The sequence below is a fragment of the Procambarus clarkii genome, chromosome 55 (genome assembly GCF_040958095.1).
Source record: "Procambarus clarkii isolate CNS0578487 chromosome 55, FALCON_Pclarkii_2.0, whole genome shotgun sequence".
NCBI classification, from domain to species: Eukaryota; Metazoa; Arthropoda; class Malacostraca; order Decapoda; family Cambaridae; genus Procambarus; species Procambarus clarkii.
The window spans coordinates 20,480,081-20,491,186 of NC_091204.1; the positions used below are offsets into that span (position 1 = coordinate 20,480,081).

Here is an 11,106-nt window from a genome sequence, read left to right on the forward strand (position 1 = left end):
AGGCAGCCAAGCGGGAAGCTGCATCCTGAGAAGGAGCAGCAACGACACGTGTACCGAGACGAGTGGGGTTGAAAGTAACAGACGCATCCACGGAATCTACAAGATGCCGATGGAGGGAGAAATCGTCAGGAGGCGCAGAATCAAGAGGGAGGAGATCAAAGTATTTGGCCCATGAAGCAGGACCAAACAAGGCCTGATACGTATCAGCACGGGAAGGAATCGAGCGAGTGCGGCTGGGGCGCGAACGGCGTTGAGAACCCCTAGAGAGAGGGGTCAAAAGGCGCAGTAGTCACAACGAGAGACTTAGCCGCACCAGGGGACGAAGTGGTCACCACCGGGGGCTGGAGGCTCGACCCAACCACAGAGGAGGGAGGGGAGCTGGGGGAAGTAGTCAGAACGGTCAAAGGAGGAGCAAGGTCGGGGCCCAACGCAGCGGGAGCTACAGAGCCTGGTCTTCCAATACAGGCCGACTCCGGGGCTTGGTCGCCCACCCCACGAGCCTGAGAGGGTACAACGGAAACATTCAACGACAGAGACGAAAAGTGATAAATTCATCCACGAATGTGCCCCCATACCCACCATGGAGCCACAATTAGAGGCAGGACACCCAACAGGAAGCTATCGCCGATCATGCCGGGGCCCCCTAGGGGTGCGTCGTGAGTATACGCCCCACAAACGCCACCTTAAGAACCGTCAGTCCGTCGAGATCGGGTTCAGCGACGAAAAGGGTATTGACAATAAAAGGTTCCCCTCGCTCGAGACGTTGGGTACTACAGTTCTACGGGTGCAAGAGTATGCCTCCTCAAGCACCCGGGCGTCAAAATAGAAGAAGTCCAAAGAAATAATGCAAAACAAGCAAAAGGTCTGCAGGAAACGAGCAGATAGAAGAAGAGGGGGGAGAAAAACGAAACATAAGGAAAAGGAAAAGTGATCCGGCACAATTAGAGAAGACGGCAGCAAGAGTGCAAGGCCAGAAAAGGACAGGACTGCCCCACGGAGCATCACACTCCGGTAGCCGTCCACCAAGCCCCCACACGACGCCAACGGGCCGGATGGGGAGGGGGACAGTGGAGGAGTTTGCAGCTAGCAACGCTATGGTCGCGGGTTCGCAGCCCCTCGAGCCCTAGTGGGTTTTCTCATCGATATTGTGTGTCAAGTTCGTGCATTTGCAGGTGGGCTATAATCTGCCTTCCACTGACGTACCATCTCTTCCCAGAAATGAAAAATAGTTGCGCTTCAACTTGTGACGAGTTTTATGACAGGAGCACTATACCAGTCTGCCTGTCTCCAGGAAAGGCAGCCCTTTAGGGTCTGAAGCAGGAGGAATAAACTTTAGTGTACTATAGAAACAAATCTGTAACAAGGACTAAATAATACTCTTGGTAAACGGCAAAAAAACTTCTTTATCTGTCACTTGCATTATTACTCAATTGGTTGTGTACCATCGCTATAAGTTTATATCAGACATTAAGTTTTATTCTGAAACGCTTACAAAGTAGATGGTAAACTGAAAGTTTAGATCCTCCAGAATAGGCACGTTCGCCCACAGTCACAGTGTTTTATCTTAAACCAATCAGTGGGTGGGATTTCCTGTCGAGCAAGTACATCCCTTGTGTTGGACTTTATACCTAAAGAAAAAATTAGTCTTATATCCCTTTGGCTGCCTTTTGTCTTCGTGGGTAGGGAGACTTTAGTCGTAGTGTCTGCTACATCCGGCTACTGGAGAATTATGATGAGGTTATCGTCCGTGCTCGAGACAATAGCCGGTGTATACATTTTGCTACCCTGGGGCTAGATTCACTAAGTAGTTACTCAAGTCTTTACGAACCTGTACATCTTTCCTCAATCTTTGGCAACTTAGTTTAAAATTATTAAAGTTGATGATCTCTGAAGCAGAAGGCTGTTTATATCAACTATTATTGTTATAAACAGCCTCCTGGTGCTTCGCAGCTCATTAACTGTTTAATAATTTTAAACTAAGCCGCCGAAGACTGAGGAAAGATGTACACGTTCGTAAGTACTTGTGTAACTGCTTGCCGCCTTGCGGAGTACTCACTTTTCTCCAGTTGTTCAAGGTCCTGTTTAGACTAAAGGGAATTTATGCTCTTATGTCCCCGATTTTTATTTTCGTGGCTTCTGACCGAGGATTATTACCCTTGGCGTTTAACTGAAGGTTTGGTAGTTTGTGGTGGATTTGTGGCTTCAAGTGGCCGAGTAGATCAAAGGCTTTGATTTTTGACCCATTCTAAGCATCGTTTGTTCCATGTCAATGTTCCGCGTGATTTTAATCCACTCAGTTTGGACATTTTGCATTTGTTTGTGTTCTTTATGCAGATATTTTCCATATATCAGTGTGTAGCTCGCTGCATCCTCTACACCATTCCAGAACTGCAGGCATCCTTATGGGGGCCGAAACACCGACATCTGTAACAGCCAGGTACAGAAATAATAATGGAAGTCCTACGTTTCTAGAAATAATTCAAGCATCCCATTTTCTTTATTCCGTAAATTTGTCTCTTAACCCTATTAATCATAATTTCCAAATTTATGAGATTTTTCAATTTCGCCACTTATTGTCCAAGTAACTTGGCAACAATTTTTTTCTACTGCATTAAACTGCATATAGACAAAGAGAGACTTAAAGTATGCTAGACCTTTCAGAGTCCGCGGTCATCTATAAACTTTTAAACATTGTCTTTTCATTTCGAAACATTTGCTAGAATAAAATGTTTATGCCAGTCTTTGCTAATGTTAGACAGTCTTGTGATCAAACTAATATGGCTTATACTATTCCAGGATCCGTAAGTAGCAAATGGTACGTCTTTTATTATCCGCGATGATAATCTATATTGCAAAGAAGTAATTATCAATAGAAGACACCAAACCGGGAAAGCTATGTAACACCATCAAATGTGCGGAATAATCAGAGGGCGCTAAATATCACCAAGGATGCCAATACGAGAACAAAAACGCATAAGGCGAACGATATCAAAAGTATCGAGTCCTAAAAATTCTATCGAGGACAAGCGACCGCGAGGGACGGTCGGAAAAAAGACACGCTCGTCTTGGAAGTCAGACATGTATTGCAAGGAAAATGATGGGCAAGTCCCACTGTGAATGTTTACGCCATGCAGGTTAAGTTAATGAAGGCCCAAACCTCTGAACGCTGTTGGACCCCTACTTAACCTCTTAAGAGTTTTAAGTATGGTTTTAAAGAACAATCTTCGCAGAGTTTTGGCGTTTTAAATCAAACTTTTTGTTCTATTTCTCATAGGAACTTTCCAGTTATATAAACAAGGAAATGCCACGGCTCATGAATTTTTCTGCGACATGCCTTTATTGCGTGGCGTGAATTTATTCTGTACTTAACAGGAATTTGTTAATGATTTGTAGAAGAAAAAAATAAACTATATGAATGCTTAATTTAATCATCACGAATAATGGGTGAACATCACGATCATTTATAACTTAAGAATAAACGGTCAATGCTCAGCTCTATTCAAAGTGAGACGAGCTCCACCATACTAAAGTCATTTATAAGCAAAACCAATGAATTTAGTTTTAATTGAATACAACACAAAAGTGGTAATTCTTAAGCACTGTCGGGGAAAAGAACTCTACTAAAATTCATAAGAAAACGGTGGATCATTGCCCTGTCGCCAATAATTGCCAGCAAATATTTGAAATTTTTAAATATATCCGAACTGGTAATAAAAAATCAATTGAACCAACTATCGGTACTAAAAAATATTAAATATAACGCCTTTCTCTACTTGATAAAATCGCATCTTGTGTCGAGCCGGATGCGAGAGTGGGAGAGGGAAGGGGGGGGGGGCCGACGCCATTAAATTTAACGTAAAGAAGTCTCGCGTGGAGGTCACCAAGCTCCACTATTTTCCCCTCTACTTTATATTATGGTACGTGAACAGCTCCCATAACGGCACTATCTATAGTGCTCCAGAACAGCACTATCTTCAACAATAAGGGATGTGTTCTGTATCTGATAACCCGTTAAATCTAGTCATTCCTGGCCAGTAATGCAAGTTAGATTAGGATATGTTGGGCTAAACTGCATGGCAAGGTACCCAGTTAATTGCTTAGTATAGCTTATTATACTAGTTTCCCCTACAAGGCGTATTTGTGTGATCTCTGTTCATATCTTTGTCCAGGCCATAACTAGACAAGCTGTATTTGTTCCATTTTATTTACCAATCCATGTAGTATAACTGTGTACCAATATTAATTTAGATTGATAGACTAACCTCCCCCCCCCCAGCTTAAGTAGGAAAAGATGAGAATTTAATATCAGTCCATTTTAAATTCATGCAGTCCGCTATTGAAATTTAAGTATTAATAAATAATTTATATTAATGAATTCTAATTTATAACCGATTAGAATTAAAATAAATCCCACGATTCGGGTTTTCCCCACATGAATGCTTGCTCAACACCAGACGTTTCACCAAAAGTGGAATTTTTTTATTTAATCTATTTTACTACTGATAATCAAGTTGGTTCATGAGAAATGTTTCTCGTGCTTAAAGTCCAGAGACATGTTTTAAGAATTTCCAATATTCGTAGCTGGTGAATTTAATGGCGATATGGCAATGATACCCTGTTCTATTCGAATGAATGTGTTAGTAAATCGTGCTTGTTAGAAAAAACACCAAGAAATTATTTTAAATTTAATTAAAATAAAATGTTTACAAATCAGATTTCACAACTAGTTATTTACATTGGACCTACGGGAAACCATAGGCCCTCACCCCGTTGTGAAGCTGGAGGAAAGTTGAGAAGGCTTGCCCAACAGGTGCCTAGTTGAGAAGTCTGACGAGAATAAAGTCATGACTACAGCAGATTAAAGAGGTGGCCTTGTAGAGTTCAGGACCACAGCGTTCGCGTCATTAACTGAAATGAAGACGAACCTCTTTAGTTTATATTTAAACCAAGTGATTTGGGATTTAACAGCTGTACTGACGAGCTGGAAAGATTCTGTACAAACTGGAATCGAAGTTAACCATGTAGAAATTTAGGTGAACCAATACCTTGTTTTATTTTTATCAGTGAACAGTTTAAAAAGGTAAACCACATTGAGATCTAAAACTATATTAAGGAATTGACATGTACGAGTTAAAGCAAGCGTATCAACTAGTTCAAGGAGGCACTTGCCTTCCTTACCTCACCCCCACGACAACAGGGAGAGGGAGACGTCAAGAAACTAAGTGTAATCACGTTATGAGAGACGTCCCTCTGATCCACGGAGAGTATCTTCAAATCAAACTAGACCTACGATGGGCACAACCGTGTTTAAATTGTGTAAATTTTCGTGTCTCTTTCGAGGAACGTGGGTTCAAGAATTCTCCAGCCCCATTAGACATTGAGGGCATTTTCGCTTATGTTTTCAAAAGTCTAAAAATTCTCTAAAAACCATCTTAAACCATGGTGCTACTTATTTAAGATTGAAATTGGCTGGCTGGTCGCCAGAGGGGGGCGGACGTGCTCTGATGTTGCTCCCCAGTTGACAATATGAATAGTCGGTGGTCGGGCGTCTCCCGTGCCCTAATCGCAAAGCAAGAACGTGCCACACGGGTCATCTCTGCCTCTTCTGAAGGGGACGTTTTTAGCTCTTGGTTTTCGACGCAGGTTGAAATGGGGGTCGAAAAAGGACACACTACGCCAGGAGAGCGTAGTGTATTCCCAGTCAAGGATACACTATAGGCGAGATTAATCCGCGGATTCATCATCATGGCAGTTCGGCTTGTATAGGGATCTAGATGAAGTATAGTGTAAAGTGTGTGGACATAGGCAGGGACACACTCGAACACTATATCTTTGATTGTTGTAAAATTGAGCCTTTTAGAGATAAATCTAAGCTCACTCTGTATGATATGGCAACCTATCTTATTACCATGGATAAATTACCTGAAATCCTTGCACTGTACCCACATTTTGCTTCCAGTAGATGAACGACATGAGATTCAGAAACAAGTAGTGTATTGTGAGGACTAATAATAAACAGAAGCTCCCCTATGACACTGTAATATCCCCATTGGCCAAACTATTATGTATTAACGACAAGACCTACCATTAATGTATGATGACTTATTGTAAATATGTAGCTCTTGCAATAGCACTCTCTGTAACTAGCTGACATTGTATCTATAAGGTGTGAAGGATTGAAGAAATTGTTTATTACATAATCAAAGATGAGGTCTGATAAAGACCTTGTGCGCCCTCTGTAATGCTTTTGCACTACCGCTCACAGGATGAGTATGGGGTGCACAATAAACTAGCCGCCTTCGGCGGCAACAATTCAAAAAAATTCACCCGGAGGGACCTATGCAACCTGGCAAAACGGGAAGACTCCCGACCCTAGCAGCAGAGCGAAGATTAAATTCATCGACGCATCAGACGGCCTAAACCCCGACCAGCAATTGAGGGATGCAAACATCAGCGAGTTAAACAACGCAAAATTAATGAAAAATAGCCATCATACGCTGAAGGCAGCCGCCTTCTTTCCCTCCTTCCCCCTCCCCCCTCCTTAGGGGGATGGGGGGCCTAATTTTGCTCGTTTGGAATAGATGTATTCCATATCCGCCACCGGGAAGACCAACACCGAAGACTTAAGCTTAAAAAGAGACCGACTAGAGTAGAGCTGTCCTCTTCCCATCGCCCCCCTCCCCACACAAGACCCGGCCTCCCTGCCTAGCTGGCCTGGTTGTCGAGAGCCTCAGATCTGCCATGCAACTGTTGAGCCCTGGCTCCATCCCTCCGTCGTGTCCTCTCACCGGCTATTCTTCAGCTACACCCACTTCCCAGCTTACCCGAAGGGCATCTTGTCATGATGCATGTCCTAAAAGGCTCTGGCATGCACTACATGGCCCTAGAAATTTCTAGGTGTGGCAATTTCGGTAAAAATCTGTCTATATCAACCTCAGGTGGCATAATCCTAAACTTCATTTTGTTCAAGTAATTAATTTACAACAAGGTGACTAATATTCTATTTTACATATACTATTGTGACGGAAATCTCTTTCAAGAGATTTAGCCTGCTCCTTCCTACATTGCATTACTTCTATACTTCTGCAACATTATGATACCACATTCAAGAATAGTATACAAGTGTAATAATAAACATCTCTACAGGGGGTATACACTACCCTACTCTCACTCCTCATCCCCCCCCCCCTCCTCACTGTCGGTGCACCACCTCGTCGATCACCAAATGACCACGTCAAATCAACACTCCCCATTAGTGAATCGACAACTTCACGCGACTCCAGCACCATCTGCATCATTATATATATAGTTTCGCATGAGCAGTTTGCCTCTGAATATTCTTGTGCTCTCGAGCTGACGCTTCTATCTAAGCATACATCCTGTATATTAGTAGAAGTTTCAGCCAGCCCACTATTCTCAGCACCTTTAACTAATTTTTGTCTTGCTTATTGTAGAGTATCATTTTATTTTATATTGCGTTTTGTCTTTGTATATATTTTGATCCGCACTGTACATAGCCAAGTGATTATATTTTGTTTAAAGTAAATTAAAGTTCATTATTTATAAGATTTGTGTGTTTTTTCCCTTTCACTTTACCACAGGAGACAACCGCCAAGCAGTCAACCTTTTTGTTTTTAACGTGATTAGCATTTACACCAGCCATAGAGAATGCCTCAACACTTACATTCCTCGTCAACTTAAATTTATGAAAGTACTACATGGTTCTGGAAACGACGTGGTACAAACTATCTTATGAAAACGTTATTATGGTCAATTTTTCAGCCGCCATTGTCCCCAATGTGGTCCCAGCAGCTCTGATGCACAGAAGGGCGAGCATAAAATTCAAGTATACGACCATCGTGGGTAATAGCGACTTTCATGCAAAAAAATTATGTGGAATTAACAACGGTGCTGGACCATGTGGAGAAGAAAATGTGGAAAAGACAGTGTATAAATCACTTTAGCAAGAGACTTGCAACATAGCTACGCAACTTTCAGAAGTCAGCTGTCTAAGTGAGAGAGTCAAAAGGTAACACGAATGCCACTGGTCAAAGGAGAAGGAAAACTGACAATACCATTCTGAAGCCATCAGGGACAACACTGACTGGAAACATGAGATGCCTGCCTGTCCTGACTGTTCCATGCAACGTCCACTGACGAGAAGCCAGTGCACGTGCACCGCCCTAAAATCAAAGACATGGAATTTCTACCAAGACATTGCAAATGGGAAGACCACGATAAGACTGTTGTATATTTCCAGAAACCGAGCAAGCACATGACTCAAGTCTGGAAGATCTACTACAACCTTGTAGTTAAAAAAACCATGAGGTATCTGGAGGGACGATTCAGAATCCAAATTAGCCTACACCAAGTTTGGAAACTCTCCCCCCTCCCCCCCCCCCCCCAAAAAAAAAAATATATATTTTTTGGTCATGCAATAGTCTACATCACAGTGACGGCCATCAATTACAACGCATGATATATGATGGGATCTGACCAACCTACTTGGTCTACCTCAGGGAGGTAGAGGGAGCACAGGGCACAGTATAATCTGTGCTAAAGCCTTTATAATAAGAAAAGATCTTCGGCAGCGGCGCATGTCCTCTCCGGAGACTGGAGGGTTACACCCTCCGAGGTGGAGCCGAATCGCCTCGGAGTTTTGGGGGAACCTCTTTTCCAGGCCCTCGCTGCCGGACAACCGGCCTATTGAGCGCGGCTCTGGTCCTGCCATTCAGCACCTGTTAGAGCCCATATCACCTATGGACGTCCAGACCGCTCTACAGACAAGTAAGGTCTCTGCACCCGGTCCCGACGGGATAACTACGCGTCGTCTCGGGTCCATACCACTCAGGGTGCTCACTAAACTGTTCAATCTGTGGCTAGCTAGCCGTTCCCTGCCACGTCCTTTCCGTGCGTGCAAAACTGTGCCGATATCCAAGATTCCTAGGCCAGAAACCCCCTCACACTATCGCCCCATTACCATGTCTTCTATGATAGTGCGGCTGTTCCAAAAGATCATGAACAGCCGAGTTTCTCAAGCAATCAGGATCGACGGGAGGCAGAAGGCGTTCATCCCTGTGGATGGATGCGCTGAAAACCTGGCGATCCTAGATGCTCTTCTGGCCGAGGCCCGCGCACAGAAACATCCGGCGCACCTTGCATTCCTTGACAGCTTTTGATAGCGTTTCCCATGCGGCCATAGATCGTGCCATGGAGCGCAAGGAAGTCCCTAAGCCTCTTAGGGACTTATGTCGGGCTATGATGGCGCCTCGACTCATTTCCAGCCAGAAGGAAAAATCTAGAGCAATCCCTGTGACTAGGGGAGTTAAACGGAGATCCCATGTCCCCGTTTCTTTTCAACTTTGTGATTGACGAGGCAATCACCAATGCGAAGAAGTTGGGGATTCGTCTGGGGGAGGAAAGGGTGTCAGTACTAGCGTTTGCTGACGATTTGGTTGTGGCAGCAGAGACGCCAGCCGGCCTTCAGGCGTTTTTAGACGTTATGTGAGATACCTTGAGTGGCGCTGGCCCGAGGGTCAACGCGGGAAAGTGCCGTTCACCGAGCTTACAGATCGATGGAAAGCGCAAGAAGTGGTGTCTCGCGTCGCAAACGAGATTCCACGTCGGGGGCGCAGCCATGGATTCTATTGGCATCAGTGACGAGTATAAGTACTTTGGTATTCTCGTTGGTGCCGGTGGCAGGGGCCTCTATGGCTGTTTGAGGAGGGGATTGTTAACATTCCTGCAAGCCCCCCCTCAAACCCCAGCAGACGTTATACGTGCTGAAGCACCACCTTGTTACTAAAATTAACCATCGTCTGATTCTGGGTACAGTGTTTAAGACTCGGCTAGCGAGAATCGACCGGAGGATGAGGAAGGATATTCGTAGCTGGCTCCGTCTTCCGCACGACACCCCGAATGCGTTCTTCTACACCGACTGGAAGGACGGTGATCTTGGGGGATGCCCGAGTTTGTCTCGTCAATCCGGCTGCATAAGAACAGTCGTTTCAGTGATCTGTTGGCCATTCAGGATAAGATGCGTCGGTGGATCGGCCCGGCCTTTATTAGCGGTGAGCCAGTAACCAACAGAGCAGAGTGCTTTCGGACATGGCGAGAGCGGCTCTACCGCACGGCCGATGGTGCTAGACAGAGGTCCTCGTGCGAGGTTCCCTCGTGCCTTGGGTGGATCTCGTCCAGCACCCACATGTTGAAAAGGGGGGGGGGGAAGAGTTCGCTTATGCTGTCGAAGTGAGAGCTAACGCTTTGGCCACGCCGTCAAGAGCCCTAACCTGGACGTACGCGATCCAAGAGCACGGGAAGAGGTTGCTAATGATCACCCCTGGACATGGACATGGGACACGAGGGAAGTCTACTCGAGACCCAGAAGCAACAAGGGTGCGTGGACTCTGGCTAAGTTTACCGGACGTCATCTTGGGGTACCACTTCCCCAGTGGCTGATTTAGGAGATGGTGGGTGACTCCCCGAACCCGTGAGGATAAGCTACGGCTGGAGGGACACATGCGTGCATTTTCTCTACGTTTCCGATGGGTTCGAAATTTTCGAATCAATTCTAATAGGTTTGCATTTTGTTTTATAGTATGTTTGAGAGTTAAATATTGATTACATAAATTAAAAAAAATTAATCAGGCGACTTGTGGAACTTTCACACCGTGCTTCAAGATCTCAAACCAACTGATTCCTATGCCTTACTCATGGCTCTGCAGTTAGGCACTGGTAGAACAGATTGTGCATGTGCAGTATATAAAGGGAATGAAATGATCATGTCTAGTACACAGATTGAACTGGGCAAGCACGACAGAGCTATTGAGTACATCTAGGCACAGAGTACCTTTAGCTCAATGGTGGTGGAGTGATATTCTGTGATAAAGTTATCTGCAGTCCTTAAATAACCTATCGCAATGTATGTCTGAAGTAGATTTTAATGTATTAATGTAATTTTTCCCCCAATGATAACTTATATAATTTGTGTAGATCCCATCCCATGTTGGAGTTGGAAAACATGACTTTGTAGATCGATTGGCTATGATTCTTGCAGGAATGAAGGCATTGCTTTTGACTTTGGATTATCTAATGCAATTATTAAAA

General features: G+C 44.4%; 2 long non-coding RNA genes across 8 annotated transcripts in view; one reads left to right on the top strand and one right to left on the bottom strand.

Annotated features, from left to right (window-relative positions):
- LOC123754981 (uncharacterized) overlaps positions 1-11,106 on the top strand; it is a 372,841-nt gene that overhangs the window by 204,058 nt on the left and 157,677 nt on the right. The window lies entirely within an intron of this gene.
- LOC138352910 (uncharacterized) lies at positions 1,384-8,366 on the bottom strand. Its single transcript, XR_011222973.1, has 2 exons — positions 4,767-8,366; positions 1,384-2,424 (listed from the first exon to the last, which is right to left on the bottom strand). It is a non-coding gene; the product is annotated as an uncharacterized lncRNA (long non-coding RNA).